General features: G+C 41.9%; 1 protein-coding gene and 1 long non-coding RNA gene across 5 annotated transcripts in view; both read left to right on the top strand.

Moving 5' to 3' along the window:
* Positions 1 to 18,860, top strand: part of LRMDA (leucine rich melanocyte differentiation associated) — a 1,028,511-nt gene that overhangs the window by 245,282 nt on the left and 764,369 nt on the right. The gene's annotated exons all lie outside the window — the stretch shown is intronic.
* Positions 9,277 to 18,860, top strand: part of LOC125282742 (uncharacterized) — a 34,081-nt gene continuing 24,497 nt past the window's right edge. Inside the window, exons 1-2 of the long non-coding RNA XR_007189947.2 lie at positions 9,277 to 9,511; positions 12,099 to 18,860. The exon at positions 12,099 to 18,860 is cut by the window's right edge and continues 24,497 nt beyond it. This is a non-coding gene — a long non-coding RNA (uncharacterized LOC125282742). The remainder of the gene's footprint in view (positions 9,512 to 12,098) is intronic.

Below are 18,860 nucleotides of genomic sequence, written 5' to 3'. Positions count from 1 at the left end.
TGAGACAGGAACAGAAAACAAGATTAGCCATTGTTAACACATAACAGGTTGTACTTTTCAAATGATTTTCACTATAGACCCAGGTTGGACCTTTCAACCTGGAGAGTATTAATTGCTTTATTATACCCCAAATTACAGGCATAAGCATTATCAGCAGGGCGTGTGTTATAACTCAAAGCCTGAGGTTTTGGCCTTGGATTCCTAAATATTTTTTTAAAAGATTTATTCATTTTAGAGAGAAGAAGTGGGGGCAAGGGCAGGGGGAGAGGGAAAGTTTCAAGCAGACTCCACGCAGAACACGGAGCTGGGCACCAGGCTCCATCTCACGACCCTGAGATCAGGACCTGAGCCAAAATCAAGAGTCAGATGCTTAACCAACTCTGCCCCCAGGCGCCCCATCCTTGGATTCTTAAATGGCATATATCTGTGGGAAATGACGCAGAGGGTGGTCTGCCTATGTGGTATCAGAAAGGTGCTTTCTTGCCCATAGAGGACCCTTATCAGCTTGATGGCAAATATGTAACCCTCATATTTCATTCAAAATTAATAAAAGCTCAAGGAAAACTAACCACTGAGTACCTGTTATATGTCGGGTGCATGTGTCTACCTCCCCTGAACCTTTTCTCTCTCGTGTGTGTGTGTACACACACCTGTCTACGTATATGTGTTTGTCACTAGCTTTATAAAACAGCCTTCTGAAATAGGTATTGTCGCACGGCTAACATCTGAGGGCTTGCTTTCGCTTACTATGCTTGTTGCTCTCTAATGTGCTTTATATGAATTAGTTCATTTGCTCCTTACTATCAACCCCTGGAAGAGATACTCTTATTAGCCCCATTTTGAAAAGGAGAAAACGGCGGTGTAGAATCTCGTGTACCTGAGGTCACATAGCTGGGGTATGATGGGGCCGAAGCCAAACCCTCACACAACTGGTCAACCCGCCAGTTGGGCTGAACCACCCTGCTGGGCTGCGTTCCTCACCTTTCCCACTCCAGTTTTGAAGGGAGGAATTACAGAGCAGTGGAATATGAGCCAGACACAGAATCAGAACATTGGATCAAACCCGGGCTCTGATTCCTCCTGTCGGTGCTGCTTTAAGCAACTCCCTCAGCCTTTGTCAGCTTCTTGTCCCCATCATTATAATAAGAACGCTCACCCATAGCTCAGGGAACAGTTTTTAGAGAAAGGAGCTTGTGTCCACAGAACATGTAAGAACCACTGGCATGCTAGAAGAGTGTTAGAATTTTGTTCCTAATTTTTATAATGTAAAAAAAAGAAATAAGCTGGGTCGATATTTAATATTCAGACTGAACTGGAGCGCTCACCTGGTGCAGGTGTCTCCCCCAAGAGCACCTGCCACACACAGTGGGGGGGCTAGTCCAGAGGCCACCTGGGGATTCTCTTTGAGGAGCATTTCATAGTAATAGCTTCCCCTCTTTTTTTGTCTTTAGCGTTTTGCAAATTTGACTCTGGTTGTAGGATATCAGTGATGTGATTCATTTTATTTAAAAAATCCTCAAGTAACAGAACCCTCACATTATACTTGCTTGATTATAAGTTGGGGATTGAGTAGAAAAATCTTTGGTTCCAACAGAGATTCCTTGACCATGTCACGAGAAAGAACTTGGAAGTTTTTTTTTTTTTTTTTTAAATAAGTACAAGTTCTCCATTTTTCTCTTATGAAAATTCAAGCTTTTTAAATTTTTTCTTTCCTAATGTCTGGCAGAAATATAAATCCTAACAGATATGTTTGGCAAAAAATGCAGTTGAGAAATGCTTAATGAAAGAAACTAATGCTATGGAGAGGACATTTGAAAACAGATTTTTGGAAAGACTTCCATCATCCTATGAGCTCCTTGCTGCCAACTGTGGCTGGTATGTTATCTATAAAAATGCTCATCCCTGCACATTTAAAAAAAACTGGAAAATGAATTTTCTAACTATTTAAAAAGCCTTCCCAAGAAGAAGGATTTCAGTGCGTTTTGAATTCATTGGTGAAAAATAAAATTGCAACACATTTTGGGTACTTGACATCAAGGGAATGTGGAAATTTACCCACTGAATTTAAACAACCATCTGAGCAAGACTGGTGTATAAGATTGAGAAAGAGTTTCATGATTTAATGAACTCTACCACTGATGAATTTCTTCCATATGTACTGTGGTACTGAATAATGCCCCCCCCCTTGCATAATATCATATCCTACTCCCTGGAACCTGTGAATAGTAACCTTCCATGGAAAAAGGTAGTCTTTGCAAATGTGATTAAATCAAGAATTTCGCGATGAGGAGATTATCCCGGATTATCTTGGGGAGCCTTAAATATAATCACAGGTGTCTTTGTAAGAGAGGCAGAAGAAGACCTGACAGACATAAGAGGAAAAAGCATGGTGCCCAGAGAAGCAGAGATTGGAGTGGTATGGTCACAAGTTAAGGAATGCCACCAAACTTCTGAGCCTTGGAGAGGTAAGGAACAGATTCTCTCCTAGTGCCTCTGAGGGGAGTGTGGCTGCACTAACACCTTGGGTTTGGTCCAGCGCTACTTCTGGGTACCAGAACTCCAAGAGGATAAGTTTCTGCATTTTTTTTTTTTAATTCACCAAGTTTGTGGTAATTTGTTACAGTAGCCACAAGAAATCGATACATATATTTAAGTACCTTTTAAAATGTGTGATTCATTTATTAAAATCGTGTTAAACTGAAATTAGAACCAAACTTTTAAGTTGGCCTTTTACAAAGTGTTAAGCCCATATTTTAAAAAATGAGGCATCCAATATATAACATCTCTGTAATGAAAACATTAATATATAAAGTTATAGTTACCTGTTTTTTGGTAAGCTCAAAGAGGATTTGACATCACTGATGAGTAAAATTGCATTTACAATCTTTGTTTTCTTTCCTACACTTAAAGTGCCTATTTTAATATATGTTTTATGAATACATTGGTAAGGTGGTGTGTATAATTTATAAATAAATCAATATATGTTGGGGTGCATGATAAAACAAATTCGTGGGGCACTTGCTCTAAGCGATGACTGTCATGATTAAACAAGATAAATGTGAAAGTCTTGGAACATGGTAGGCATCCAATAACTATTCAGTGAATGGACGGATGGGTGGATAATGAAGTTGGAAGATCCCTAAGCAGTAGGCCTAGAAAGCATCACTGACGGTGGGGCTTAGCTGTAGGCCCAGGTGGGCTTGATTCCAAAGCAGGTGATCTTCCCCCTTTGCCATTATTTTGTGAAGAAGTATGCTTGTTAGAGCATCTGTTCCACAATTTCATGAAGGGTACAAGTGAGACTTAGTGGCGAACATGTAGGGTTGACTCATCCCAGCATTGGGTTGGGGTGGGGAGGAGTGGGAACTGCAATGCCAAGGATTCCCTGAGAAAGCAGGAGATTCTTGCCCTGGGTGTGACTGTGTTGACTGTGGTGGGGGGTGATGGTGGCAGATGGTGGTAAGGGGTTGTGGGGGCAGTTATGGTGGGATGGGCTGTAGGACTGTGCTCAGTCTTCTTGCAGTTCACCCAACAAGGCAAGTAGCTTTTCCCTGAATGTGAGAGGCTTTGAGGATCTGCCAACAATAGAACAATAGAAGATTCATGAACACCAACTCCTCTTCCCTGTAAGGAGTGTTGGAAGGAAGTAAAATTCATACACTAGCTGATTTTTAGACAACCAAAATACCAACACCCATGATGGTGGGGAACAAGGAGATGTCTGGATAAATAAAATTTTGACAACCTTCAGACTGAGTTTTGGTCAATAGCTTTGTTCTTGTTTCTGACCAAAGACACAAAAGCAGCTTTCACTGCAAGTATTAGCAGTATGCTGCCTGGATTTGGAAGTGATCGCTCTTCCAGCTCATGTTTTGATAGAGCTAATAATGACAGGAAAATAACCAGTGAACTGGTGGGTGCTGAAGGTAGGTAATAAGAATTTCAGAGCTGTCGTAAACCCTAGACCTGTCGGATTACACCTGTGGAAAGGGAAGAAGCCTCTACTAGCTGAATCATGAGTCTAGTTGGCTCAGTCTTTACAACACGAGAATAAAGGCTGGTTCTTGGAAATGTGCTTCTTGTGCACTGGTGCTGATGGAGTAGTAGGGTAGTTTCTTTGCTGTTCTTCAGGTCACTGGCATTGATCCCCATTGTCATTGTTAATATTCTCTGGAGAGGAATTTCAACAGTAACGTGTGCTCACCTCTGATCTGGTTTCCATATTGTCTTTGGTCGATGGCACTCCCAGGCTGGATACCTTCTGGTGGTTTCCCTTAGGTTCAGGACTCTTACTGTTGGCAAGATTTTCTTCTCCCTCCTGCCCTTCAGTCAAATCCTATGTCACAGGCAACTCTGTTCTCTGCAGAAGATTCTGTCTTGTCTTGGAGCCCTTGCACATGCCCTTCCCACTGCCTTCACCTGTCCTCTCCAGTTCCATGTAGTTGACACCTTCCCATCCTTCAAGTCTCTGGTCAAATAAGGAAGGCCCTCCTTGAACCATATTGACTAGTTTGGCTTCCCTTGCTATATGCAGCACTAGCATACTGAAAGTCCACTTTGGGGATATTTATTTCTCTTGTATTTGTGTATTCAGTGTCTGTGGGCCCTGTAAGACTATAGTCTCTGAGAAGTCACTGCACAGTACCAGGCACATGATAGGTGCTCAGTCCATTTACCAGATGAATGAATGAAGCTTTTCAAGACAGAAGGTACTGTGCTTTATACCCTCATAACCAGCATTGTACCTGGCTCCTAATAAATAGTAAATACTGGAGCTCAGTGGAGAGGCCGCGGGGCAGGTTTGCTTTAGGGGCTGTGACCTGGTTGTCGGGTATCAGGCCTCATCCCCTTTACTCCATCCCAGTGAGGCCCAGATCTGAGTACCTTTGGAGGTCAAGTAAGGAAGGGCAATGGGGGTAGTTTTGGGGTTAATCGTACATCAGTTGGCCTTTTGAAAAGAAAAAAAAGACAAATATATAGATGCATTAATAACAAATGTTTCTAGAAATAATGAACTTAGAGCCTTTTATTGCTGTCTTTTTGAAATGGGAAAGAGAAACCAAAACACGAGAAGAGGCTGTTATCATGGCAACCTTTGCATTCTGCTTGCAACCTTAGCCTTCTTGAAAGATTCCCATATGAGTTGTGGTTATAGTTTTCAAGTAGATGTCTCGTTTTTGACCTGGGAGTGAGAAGAATAATTTTTAGGTGATGAAAATAAATACTCACCTGACTAGTAAGTACAGAAATGGGTCTCAGGGCTTCAGATATCAGCTCCACCATCTGAAATGTAAATATCTTCTGAAATTCCCATTTAAGAGCAGATTTCACCTGCAAGTAGACTGTTATATCTTCCTGAAAAATATATACACCCTAGTGAGGGAATAAACACATCATTACACTTTCATGACAGATAAGCTCAGCTCTGTTCGGGTGTAAACTCATTTTTCTTGGGTTGACCTTTAAATAGTATTGTGCTATTGTATGGGATTTAAATCAATAATTTTGTCAAAGCAAAATATACTGCAGGTTTTTTTTTTCTTTATCATTTAAAGAGTTCTGTAAACTCTCAAGGAGTAATGGATTTCAACATGTTGTCTCCAGGAAGGGAACAGGGGAGGGGAGCGCGGGAAGCCACATATAAAAACTCACTTAGTGGCAATGAGGCAGAAGCCTGGGATGGCTGCGGCTCTAGACTGTTCCGTTTTCTCTTTCAGGGAGCTGAGGTGGAGGTGCCAGTGTGGGCTGTAATTAGTGGTGTGGTACCTTTTCTGCATGCCTGTTATAAAGCAACAAAGTGTCCCAGGTGTGAGGAGGTTAAAATGAGAAGTACCCAGCAGTTATGAAGCAGCAATAATGAGTTTCCTTCTACTTACCATGGATTTGTGTGATATACAGCTTGCAATTAAGCATGGCTTGGTGATTCAGTGATTAATGTATATACAGCTCCTAAAGGAGGGAAGCCGCCCTCCCGTCACATCCTTCATGATGTTTACAGCTGGGTACCTATTAACAGGAAGATGGAGAGGGCCATTTACAATTCAGTAACCTTTATGACAGTGAACTCTTTAATCAGCATTTTATTTCCTTTGTAACACTTTAGTCATCTACAAATGTCAGAATAAAATAGGGCCATGAAATATTTAGGATCGGCATGTGGAAATTGACTTCCCTTGATTTAAGCTGCTGTGTCTTTTCATTTTGTTGTTTTGGGAGCTTTTACTTTTATTGAAAGACAATTTATAACTAAATGCTCCCAACAGTGACTGGCATTAGGGTAGGAGGAATTTCAGAGAGCCAAGTTCTGGTTCTATAAAATGTGTTGATGCTTGCTATATTGGGTAATAAGTTATTCAAATAAAAACATTAGCGAAGGGTTTGCATTTCAGAGCAGTATTTAGTAGAGGTACAGCCAACTCTGCAGAGTTCATGACAAAATACCCCGACATATTTTAGAAAGGTAATTAAGTATGAAGTACATCCATAATAATTTAAGTCAGTTATAGTGTGCACCTGAACTATGCATTATTGTCTCGCAGTATTTTCTTAGTGGGATTCTGGGACTTTTTCAATTCAACAATAACCACCTTTCAGCTTTTCTGTATTGTTGCAAATGTATGTAATATGTATGAGCAGAATTGCCATGTTTATATTTAAAAAGAATCTTTAGACAGTGATATTGTATTGAATGATTGCATTATTGTTTACTTGTGTCTTTTGCTAAGTTAACTCATTTTAAGCCAGTGAACCCAAACATATCTCCAATTACATGTCTTAAAAATTAATCTTGGACCATGTCATGCTTTAAGAATTTGGCCTTATGTGGCACCCTCCTCTATCCCACCAAAGGTTCACGGCGACCATTTGTTGACCATGGGATGAACCTCAGTTTAGAGAGACAGTTCTTTTTCAGGAGTAGTGAGAGAGTCCTGGTCTCATGTGGACCATATAGGACTGTCTGTCGCACTTTCTTACAAGATACTGGGAGGGTGTTACCTTTTCTGCTATGTGGAAACTAGTAATTGGAAGCAGCAAACATGGTGTGTTGGAAAGACCAGCAGCCCAAGTGCCAGTCCCAGCCCTGACAGGAACTTCTGTCACAGACAGGCTCCTTACCTTTCTGGGTTAAAGGTAAGGAACTGTAAACTAAACCGGTTGACTGGACTAGGTGCGCCTTCCAGGAAGCAGTGAGGAAGAGAGGTAGGAGAATACATGGAGAATAAATTAGGACCTGAAATTCGAACTGCCATAAGTAAAGGGTTTCTGTATTAGACTGCATAGACACGCATTCTGAAGAGAATGCCCTCACCTAGATGACAGAAGGAGAGCTGCTGCGGGCTGGGGCGGGTCCAGTCGTCTCATGAATTTGTTGCAGCTGAGTTAAGGTGTCTATTGAAGGACTTATCACAGAAGAAGACCCCAGTGTTACTTTCTCTTTTCCTTGTTTTCATGAAAGGGCAGAGTCCTCAGCTGTCTTCTTGTAACAAAACCCCAATCTACAAAGTATCACCAAGTTGTGTGAGTTGGAATGTTGATGGAAAGTTAAGGTATTAATCTCCAACTTGACAGTTTCCCCCACTTAGTTCATGGGATAAGAAAGGAGGAAAATCCAAGGACTAGAAATTGTATGCTGGCCAAGGAAAGGGGCTCAGGGCTTAGGATAGTTAGAGGACAACTTTTTCTTGATTTTTTTCCCATCTCCCCTCCTTGTCTTGTTTCCAGCTCACTTTTGAAATAGTTCTTTGGAACATTAAGTGCGTGATAACAAGATGTTATAAGGGGCTGCAGGAGGGATTCCAAACCCTCAGACTTCGAAGACTGATGTTTTTTCATTAAACAGGAGTGTCTGAGTGACTGCATCAATGAGGCCAGAAGTGTACATGGGTGATGGGAAAGGACTGGCTGGAAGGGTATCACATGTGGGGTCTAACTGGAAAAGGCAGATGAGGGGTTGGTGTAGGAGGGCAACCTTTCAAAAACACTTTTGTTCCATCTTTTGCCCATCAGCTCACAAGAGATCCCCACCATGGTGTCTTGGATGGCAGGAAGCAGTGGGAGCCTAAAAAATTTTGGTGTCTGCAGCTTTTGCTCCCAGATTTCCAATTCATTGACCTTCTTTTGAATTTTTAAAATTGTTTTTTAAATTCAAAAAGTATTGTGAAACATAATCATAGAAAGTTTGAAAAAAATGAAAGCATATAAAAACCTCTGATTCTGCCAAATTGGCACAACTATTATTACGTGTGTGTATTGGTTGTCTTTTTCCAGAGGCATAATGCTGCATAGTTAAAATGAGAGCCAAGTGTCAATTTTATGTTCAGCCTTTTTCATGTTACATTAAATAATATGCATTTTGCCATGTTGCTTCACGGTCTTCATGATCTTCATTTTTGAAGTCTGTATATTATTTCATCAAGCAAGCATTCCATAATTTAAAAAATAATTTTAAACATATTTTTACATCTCACTATGGGTTGATTTGTCTGCTTCTCCCCCACCCATAATAACAGTATTATGTATGTCTTTGTGCATATGAATTTTCCATATTTTGGTTTATTTTCTTAGGAATCGAGTCCCAGGTATAGAATTATTGGGTTGAGGTGATTGCATTTTATTGTATCACTTACCTACTTATAGCCCAAAGCCTCTTAAAAGCCTCAGATAAATTTCTTCCACGTTCTGGGCTATGTATATGCTTTAGTCTCAAATGATTTTTATAAGAAACTTGTGTTTCTGTAGAGAATTTTGGATATTTTGAAGGTTCGTGAGGATCTAAAGTCATGTAGATGATACCATTCATTTAAAGTAGAAGACATGCTTTAGTAGAAGACAGAAAATCAGGAAAAAAATCAAACTGGAATAAGGACTGGCCTCTGCTGGGCAGCCAGAATCTGTCATGAACTATCAAGCACATTGATCTCACCGAATCTCAGAACAATCCTGTGGGTTGGGAATTAGTAGCGTTCGCTGTTTTTTTCCAGATGAGGAAACGGAAAGTCAGCAAGGTTAAGTGACCTGCCTGAGGTCTTCCAACCTGTGTGGAGTCAGAATTTGAACTCAGGTCCACCTGACCAAAGCCGGTGCCCACTCGTCTGCTATGTAGTCTTTGTCTTAAGGGTGGGTAGGTGAAGCACTAGGGGCACCCCACTGTACTCTAGGATGAGCAGAAAATGGTGGCCATTTCCCCTTTGTAACATCAGAGGCTTACTTTAGCCACTAGGACTTAGGTCTTTGTAATGTTTCCCGTGCCCTTTGGCAGAGCCATCTTTTTTTTTTTTTTTTTTTTAAGGATTTTATTTTATTCGTGTGACAGAGAGACAGCCAGCGAGAGAGGGAACACAGCAGGGGAGTGGGAGAGGAAGAAGCAGGCTCCCAGCAGAGGAGCTCGATGTGGGACTCGATCCCGGAACGCCGGCATCACGCCCTGAGCCGAAGGCAGACGCTTAACGACTGCGCTACCCAGGCGCCCCTGGCAGAGCCATCTTGATGCACTTCTCTCAAATGACAAAACGTAATTTTGTTTTCATGCCCAGAGGTGGCGGGGATTTGCGGTGTACTGGCTGAATAGCAGCCAGCAGCATATTCAGGAGTGAAGATGGGTGTGTGTGTGTGTGTCTGTGTCTGTGTCTGTCTCTGTCTTCTGGGGGAGCTGGAGCCCAAACCCTTTTGGCCCTATCAGATTCTACTGTGTCTGTGCTTTCCTGAAGGCAGTGAGGGGATGGGCGTGTGTCAGGAAGGGACAAGAGATGGCCTTGCTTGGAAAGCCGGACTGGGAACTGTAGCTGTAGAGTTGACCCAGACAGAGGGATGGTCTGGAAAACCTTCCACCTAACCACTCGGGAATAAGAGGGAAACAGGAAAGCTCCAAGTTCAGAGAGGAGTTCAAGGTCGTAATGGCCGTGGATGCCAGGCGAATTTGGAGGCAGGGTTCTGTCATCCCTATGTCGAGGAGCCGGCGAGTGATGCACGTGAGAGGAGGTGACTCAGCCACCACGCTGGGAAGCAGCAATGGCTCTGGGACTCCGGCTTCTTCCTGCCTTGGCCCCGGTCAGCGCCGTTGCGCCTCTTCTTTGAGGCTGCGAGGGAACTGGAGTCGCTACACGGGGAGGATGGGGTTCCACGAGTTGGCTGCGTTTTAAATAAGGCGGGAAGGCGAATGGGGTGGTGAGGGGTTGGGAGGCTGGTGGCCACTGGTGTTTGGCTTCTGGTGCCTCTACTCTACAACCCTGCCTCTTTGCCTGCCCCGGTCTGCGTTGCAGGTGAAGCCTGGAATTTCTCCGTGTTAGGGGTGGGGACAAGGCATCGGTGTCAGGTGTTGTTGTTGTTGTTGTTGTTGTTGTTGTTGTTTTACCCCCTGATGATTAGGGCACGTTAACCTGCATTCATTCCACTGCTTTGCCCCCTCTCGGTCAGGATTATTTAAATGTTTATCCTTCCTTCCTTCTTGACCTTTCTTGTGCAGTCCTAGTTCCCGGGTCCCGCTTGTTTTGTGTTTCATGAGCTTAGCAAACCGTGGCCTCCAATTCCCTAGTTCTAGTGTTTTCACTTAAGATGAGGAGTGATGAGCCAAAGGTTTCAGGCTCAATCCTTGAGCAAAGGGCCGCTCTGACAGGGATTATTATTTATTTGTCATCTTGGATGTAATAAGCTGTAGGTACAGCTTCGAGAGCCCTTGATTTATTGTGCTGTCTACTGCCACTAGCGGGGCGTCTGCTGCACCGTGCAGGATGAATACCACACTGTCAGCTCCGTCGATCTGTCTCCACCACTGCTCTCTCTCTCATAACACATTCCCATTTCATGCCAGAATACATAAACAATCTTTCATTATTTTGATGCCTTTTTCATATTTGTTCTTTACAGAACATAAAGTTTGAATTTATGGGTTTCCTTTACATTATTTCAACACACTCCACCATTTTCCGGGTTTGTGGTTTAACTCTCAGAAATTGGCTGCCAGGTGATTTAGTTATTTTGGCTTTCTAGTTTTATAGTTATTTAATATCGCAATGCCAGATACTGAGAAAATGGAGTGCAAGGAGGGTGAGGGATTTGCAGCGTAGGCTCTTGTCATCAAGGCAGCGTGATCACAGGCACGAGGCGCGAGGGTTAACAACGAGGCACGGGAGATGGGAGATCATTTGCTTATTTAAAAAAAAAAAATCCCATCTTAAAAATATTATTTACATCGTGGCCAGCTCAGGTTCCTTGATGGAGCTTGCAAGGAGAAAGGGAACATCCCACAACTGCTGGGAATTAGGAAGGTTTTCTAAATATGGGGTTAAAGCACCTCAACTATTTTCACCCCCAGCTTTTCACACAGCGGCTTCAGTTCTCTTGATAGTCACCTACGCTGTCTCTTCTCTGCCTCTTGCATTCATCCCTGCCCTCCCTCCATGTTTGCTTCTGTGTTTGAGAGACTTGGTCATATTGCCTAATTTTAAATAATTTTCCTGTTCTTATGTTTAGTTCCCCTAACTGGTGAAAGAGCTGTATTTGAAGGCATTTGTTTAGGACTAGGAAGTTGCTGCCTCTTTTCTCCCCTAGCAGAAGGCTAGGCTTGGGAAGTGGAGGATGTATCTGCTAATTCATTCACTTATTTGCACTGGCCTATTTGTATGGATCTTTCCCCCCGCCCCAACTCTGCTGGCCTCAGTTTAGTTTTCTCAAATTTCGTTATCTTAATTTTAATCAAACATAACAATTAAATATATATTCTTTAAGTTGGGCACCTTCATCTTTTTGATTAAAAAAAAAAAGTTTCCTCCAGTTATTTTCCTTGAATTTTAAGCTTTCAGAGAGATAGCAGAAGAAATTCATAGAGTAGATTCCCAAACTGGCGATAAGGACTTTACATATGTGCATGAGAGTACTGTGTGTTTGTGTGTGTGTGTGTGTGTGTGTGTGTGTGTGTGTGTGTGTGTGTCTTGTCTGCTTACAGGGTATGGGTCAGGCCATGGAGGAGCCTGGTGAATTTCACTCCTCTTGGTAGTTCCTGGCAAATACAAGCCACTGACAGGGAGATCGTATTCCAGTCAAGGTCAATTAATTGTGTGGAAGTCATGGCATTTGGGAAGTTTACGTTTTTTTTTTTTCAGGGACAGTGCTAATTTGGACTCTGTGGCTGAAATTCTGGCTCCTTTCAGGGAAGGTCTCTTGCTCACATGTTATCTGTGGGTGCATGTCCTTGCCCTTCCACGGAGCCCTGTGAGAGGAAGGGGCTCAAGGTGAGAGCTGCTCTGCTGTTGGAAAGTTGTTTTGAAGCCTGTCTCCTCCCTGAAAGACATTAATGAATGTGGATTCGAATGCCATAAATGCAAGATAATTTTGTCACTCCTCGCTTCCCTTGGCCGCCTTCATTAGAGAAGTAGGGAATTTGCTTAGCTCCCATCACATTGTACGGGCCTGTTGTGGCTGGAAGGAAACCCTAGTTAATTAATATGAGAAATTTGTTTTGTGTCCCTGGTTAAAAAGACGATGCAGGTTGGTGTTGTCAGCAGAAGCCACTTGTCACTTTGACCTGTTCTGTTAAGTGTTGGGTGTGTTTTCGCAGAGTAATCTGTGAATAACATTATAGCCCAGCCAGAAGAGAAACCGAGGGAGCGATAGCAGAATTAATATCTGGGAGCGTTGATAATTATATATCAGAATCTAATTTTTAGCACAGAAAATGTGTTAATGACAGAGAGGAAAACAAAAACCACTAGCTTCTCCCAGCAGGCCCCAAAGTGTCATTTATTATTTCTCAGCTGGGTATCTATCAAGTTTATGGGTTAATTTTTCTGTAGACTGTTATTTATGGGTTTTTGTTTGTTTTCAGCCATCATTACTAACAATACGGTTAATAGCAATCATTTGTTATCCAGCACTAGGCGTGATGCCTCAGATGAGAGCACTGAACTGAGAATACTCATTTGGTAGCTGAATAAGGCCCTGACAGGGCCCATTTATAACAAGCTCATTCTATAATGTCCATCCTATTAATAAAATTTTGTTGCTGTCTAATTAGAGATGTCTGATGTGTATAGTAGCAACGCAGAGGAGACTTTGTGCCACTGCCTCTTTTTCCCTCTCCCCTTTCCCTGGTCTCTTGTGTCCCAGCCAAAGCCCATCTGAGCATGTGGGTTTGAGAAAACAAAAGGAACGGGGAACGAGCTGTGGGTGAGGGTTCTGGATTGGGTGTGTGGTGGTAGTCCTGAGTGGAGACTGGAGAGCAGGGAGGCTTTGCTGGCTTTCCAGTCCTCTTTTCTCTTCATGCTGTGCCTGCAAGTCTTCCCCTCCCAAATCTTTCTAGATACGAGGTGTGGTGGGTCACAGGATGCTGCCATTGATTTCCTAACACGCACCAAAACTTAAAACATGCGAGCGAGTGCTTAGCTCTTCAAAGTCGGTGCCCGGAAAGGCAACACATTTATTCCTAAGTCACTAGCATTTCTTCAGGAAACTTCTCTTGGTTTGTTCACACAGGTTGTCCGTTTCAGTCAATACGAAAGTGAATAGTCTCCCCAGATAAGAATTGGGGGTGCTATACTCCAACACCAATCCCAGTGTTTTGTGGTCACACTTTAGATAGAGAAATGGGTTCAGTTAAGTCATTTTTGTCCCAGGAGATCTTTCAGGTTTTTTTTCTTTAATCACAAAGAAGCTTTAGGGCCAGGTGACCGGATGCACTCATCTGTTGGGCGAAGAGTTGGAATTCCAATAGCTGTGTTTGAATTCTTATGCCCTTACTTAGCAGTGGGACGATTTGGGGAAAGTTATTGAATTGCTGAGTTTCCTCTTTCTCAGCTCCAAAAATCCCTGGACCAATCCCTGGAGGATGGTGTGGCATGAGGATCGAATAACATTCATGAAAATGCCTTGCAGGTAGCCAGACCTCCCAAATGCTAGTTACGATTATCAGCACTTACAGAAAAACCTACCCCACTGAGCTGCTTTATTTTAAAGTCATTTTAAGCACAGTTGTATAAATAGTTTTAATAATTTAATTGCTCATATTTCAAGTGAAATTCGGCTTTCCACCCTAAGAGTAAAATTTAAAGAAATGTGTAGCATTGAAAAGTTTTTTTTTTATCATACTGATTATGCTTATTGTGAAGTTTGCCCTGTTCAGGGGGGAGAAAAAGAGGAGTTTAGAATTCAGGGAAGAAATATTTTAATAATTCGGCAGGTGCTCAGAATTATACATCTTTGAATTAAGAGCACACAATCAGGCAGTACACTGAAGAATGTTTTAAAATAGTTTTGTTGCTAGGTAACTATTTTCCTCTTTAGTAAGCTCCCCCCTCCATGAAATGTTTTGCAAATGATCTTTTGAATAAGAACAATCATCTAATATTTTTCTCCCAGCATATCTGTTTGATTTTGAAGGTAAAACTTAGAAAAAAGAAAAAACTGCAAAATTTTCCTCCTAAACTGGTGGTGAAAGTGCTGTGTAGGGCTGGGCTTGCACAGACCTGGGTAGTCTGCTGTTTTTCTTCCCTCCTAACCTGCGGTTGACTACAGCTTATCAACCCTTAATTAGTGCTACATTTTCTCCCTGTGATTTCTATTGATGTGTGGTACAGGAAGCTGGATTGAGCCTCCACCTGACTGGTGTGCAAATTGTTCTAGAAAATTCAGCAAACATCTCTCTCCATTCCCCGCCAACCCCTGCTACCCCTATCCCCCCCCCCCCCCGCCTTGTTTCTCTTTCCTTGTGTCTTTCTCTCTTCCATCCTCTTCAATAGAAAAGGTGAAAAGCAGGACGATAGGAATCAGGTTGAGTATTAGTGTTTTTCTGGCCCGAGCAATAGAAAACGACAAGCGGCTGACTGGGTCCTCTGTCAGCAGATCGGCAAGCAGGCAGGTTGCGGCAGGCGGTGGGGGGGGGGGGGCTCCCCCGCGGCCTCGGGATGGCTGCAACACGGCTGTGAGAGCCGGGATGAAGTCAGCACTGACAAAGTGAGGGGATTGATGGATGGACAAAGCAGGCAACTGGATGTGAGAATGGATGAGGGCAGAGGGGGAATTTAACACAGACAAACAGAATGAAAGACAGAGAGGAATTGCCTGCTAAAGTATGCCCGCCCTTAGATCCCACAGCAATTTACTCACTGCTAACTGAACACCCAAGGATTGTTTGCATCTTTGCAGATTTTCCTAGCCGCCACAGCGGAGGGAAGCTAGCAGATTCCAGCTAGTGTGTGCCAGGCTTTCTCTTTCAACCTCCCTCTACACTGCCCCCCCCCCCCCCCGCCCCACATTCACTCTCACTCATTTAATTCAAACTGAGCGGCTGATTATTTCCAATAAGTTCACACAGTGTTTCTGCAGAATAAATTTTCTTCCCCTGCCATTATTTTAATGTTTCCACTAAATTTGCTTTAATCAGTTATTGTTGCCTTAGTGTAGTAAATAATAATATTTACCTGCTCCTTTTGAAAATGATGTTTCTAGAAGGAGATCTATTGTTGCTTCATGAAAGAGTGTGATAGCCATGATAATGCTTGCCTCCTTTGTGCAGGAAAAACTTAGTGTCTTTCTACCTTTATCCAGTCCATATGTTAATGAGTGACTCAATATTTAATGCTGGTAACATTTTACTTTAAGGTAGGAGATATGCTTTAACCCAAACCCCAATATATTATATTAGGCAAAGAAAGAATTTAAGAGGGTAGATCTCATGTTAAGTATTACTACAATTAAATTAAAAAAAAAAAACAAAAAATTAATTGGGTCAGAAAAAGAGGTGAATCTTATCTTCCCCCCCCGCCCCGAGAAAAATGTATAGTTTTGGGTATGGTACAATAGGTTTACTATTTATGGAATGGTTATAGAAAAGAACAGTGTGGAGTATGGTCCAAAACCTATTTGAATTTTTTTTTCTTTTTAAATACAGTCAGTGCTTGTATGAAGCAATAGAAGGTAAATCAAATTATTATAATTGAGTGCCATACTCAAATATACATTTAGGATTTTGTTTCATTGTATGAATAAAGTGATTTTCTGAGACCAGTTGATTGAGGAGTCTTGGATAAGAATTAAGATTCTAAAAGAGAAACATAAACACACACACACACATGTTGTCAGAAAGTGAAAAGGTAACTTATCGCCAACTTAATTCTATCCAGCCTTAAGTGTGATGGTTTCTAAATGAGTCATTGTATTTTTGGCACTTTCAAGGAACCTGGGACTTCATGGAGCTTGGAATATCTCTTTCTCATTTTGGAATACACTGAAAGAAACTTTGTATTTCAGAATTGATGCTGATGGGTCTAATACATCCTTTATACATTTTCCATCCAAAAATAAAGTTTGTTTTTTCCTTCTTCCCCTCCCCACCCCTTCCTCCCTCTCCCCTCAGAGAAATGGCCCGGAAAGATGAAGAGTTTCTGATTTTTTTCCTCTCTCTATTAAACAAACAAACAAGCAAACAAACAAACCCTTAAGGGTGCTGGCTTAATGTGCACACACCTGGTTTTGAGGAGATGTCTTTCTTTGACAGCCCTCCAGACTATACTTAGTTCTCTTCTCAGATTCCACATGGAGCTAAATGTCTGAGGTAGCAACATAGTTCTGAGAAATGTTGGCCCAGAATGCAATATCAGCTGCCTTCACAATTAAAGCAAGGTCTTGGGAGAAGGACTGTTGGCTTGCTACAAATGATGAATGGGAGTTTAAAAAAAAATGAAATTAATACATTGTCTATTGCATGGAGATCCATGAGACATATTTTCAGGTATGGCATAGATTATCTATCACTCTGCCGGTATTGAAAAGTGGATTTGCCCTCATGCTCACACCCACGTTCCTCATGCAGACTAAAGGCTCTGGCAGCCTGGCAGCCCCGCCACCCTCAGGTGGATATCCAGCATCGTTTGGGGATAATCTGAGTTCGGAGCTGGCTAACCGCTTGGATGTTATTATCATACATTAATTCTGGTATTGAGTAATTTTTCAAAGGTTGAAAAATTTGACAAGTGATAAAATTAAGTTTACTAAGGCTGGCTCACACATGGCCCAGAGATACACTTCAGTGTAACAGGTCACAGAGAATTCTGGTCTTTGTAGTATGGAAACCTGGGATCTCAAAGGCAATCGCAGGAGAATTTCGAGAAAAGAATGGTACCTCTTCTCACATGTGGGTCCCTGATTTGTGGAGGCAGATTAGGAACTGTTTTTTTTTTTTTTTTTTTTTTTTGCCTTTATTTATCATAGCTTCCCTGATCTGTACATCCTATTTGCCAGCACATCTCATAAGAATCACTGTACCTGTGCTTCCCAGAAGCAGAGTACAGGTGTCGGAGGCCCCTCTCCTTACAAATTCTGATAGTCAGAAGGGGTGAGATCCATGCCAAGGATACTGACATGGGGTCCAGAGAGATTTCACCTTTCCCCTTCTTATTCTTTTGGGGTCAATTTGGGTGGTTCTGGTACATCACTCCAAATCCCTTAGACTTTTGAGGTTTTAAGTGGGATGGGTAAGAAACACAGAATGTTCACTCGGTTTTATTTTCTACTTCTTAATTTATTTCAACCTTTTTCTTATCATAAATGAAATACATGCTTATTGTAGGAAGTTTGAAAAAAAATAGGAAAATTCTGAAGGAAAAAAAATACCAGTAATCCCACTACCCAGAAGTTACCACTGTTAATATTTTGTTCTGTATCGTTCAGTCTTTTTAGAAAAAAAACATGTACACATTACATTTTTGGAAACTTGGATCACTCCCTACTCTTTTTTGGACCTTTTTTATGTATCAGTGTATATTTTTAGCATATTCTCCTGCCCTTAATAATTCTTCTGAAACAAGGTGACTAGTGGAGACACAGGGTATTTGGTCCAGTTTTCTTTGCCAGTTCTCTTATTGTTGGGCATCTAGGCTACTTACATTTGTTTCCTATATAACTGTGATTAACTTTGGTCTAATTAGCAATTGATGATAATTTGATTATTCTTTTTAAAATTAATAAAAGTTAGATTGCCTTTCCTCCCTCCCTCCCATCCATTCGTCCATCTACCCATTCCTGGTTTATGAACACTTGATTTATCATGGTTTCAGAAGACCAGTGTCTGCCCCATATTAATAACTTCTTTCTGGGGCGCCTGGGTAGCGCAGTCGTTAAAGCGTCTGCCTTCGGCTCAGGGCGTGATCCCGGCGTACCGGGATCGAGTCCCACATCGGGCTCCTCCGCTATGAGCCTGCTTCTTCCTCTCCCACTCCCCCTGCTGTGTTCCCTCTCTCGCTGCCTGTCTCTCTGTCATATAAATAAATAAAATCTTTAAAAAAAAAAACTTTCTGGGGCTGTAGAGAGTATAAATTGTTCTATAAGTCACTGCAGTCTTTCAGTATTCTTAGTACTATTAGTACCATGATCATCTATTTTAGAACTATCATATCGCACTGCTAGGAGAGACATCCCCAAAGATGAAGCCATCCAGTGGTGAAGAAACTATTGTTGGGGATAAGCAAGATGTTCAGAGGGTAAGGATGTCAGCAATACCTGCTACAACCAAAGTAGTTATGCTTTTTGGGTTTGACATCAGCTTGTTTTTTTTTTTTTTTTTTAAAGCAAGTCCTGCTGGTTAGTTGATCTAGTCTAATTTCATTCCTCTCATAGATGAGGATACTGAGGCTTAGAAATGTCAAGTAACTGAGCTCTTTCATAGTTCTCTATCCCCCGGCATTTTGTATTTCTCTTTACTGGCAGCCCCACTATCATGCTCCGTTCCACCAGTGAGTGCAGACTCATGAAAGAATAAGGGTAAGGAAGCTTTCTCTCATTCAGGTGAACCTTAATCCATGTTTTTGGGGCTGACAGAGTGTCTATTTGTGCTTATTAGCGCAGAGTTGCATATTTATTTGCCATTCGTTTTC

Source organism: Ursus arctos, unplaced genomic scaffold (assembly GCF_023065955.2).
Source record: "Ursus arctos isolate Adak ecotype North America unplaced genomic scaffold, UrsArc2.0 scaffold_7, whole genome shotgun sequence".
NCBI classification, from domain to species: Eukaryota; Metazoa; Chordata; class Mammalia; order Carnivora; family Ursidae; genus Ursus; species Ursus arctos.
Note: the sequence above shows the minus strand (reverse complement) of the source record. Positions and strands in the feature narration are given on the sequence as shown.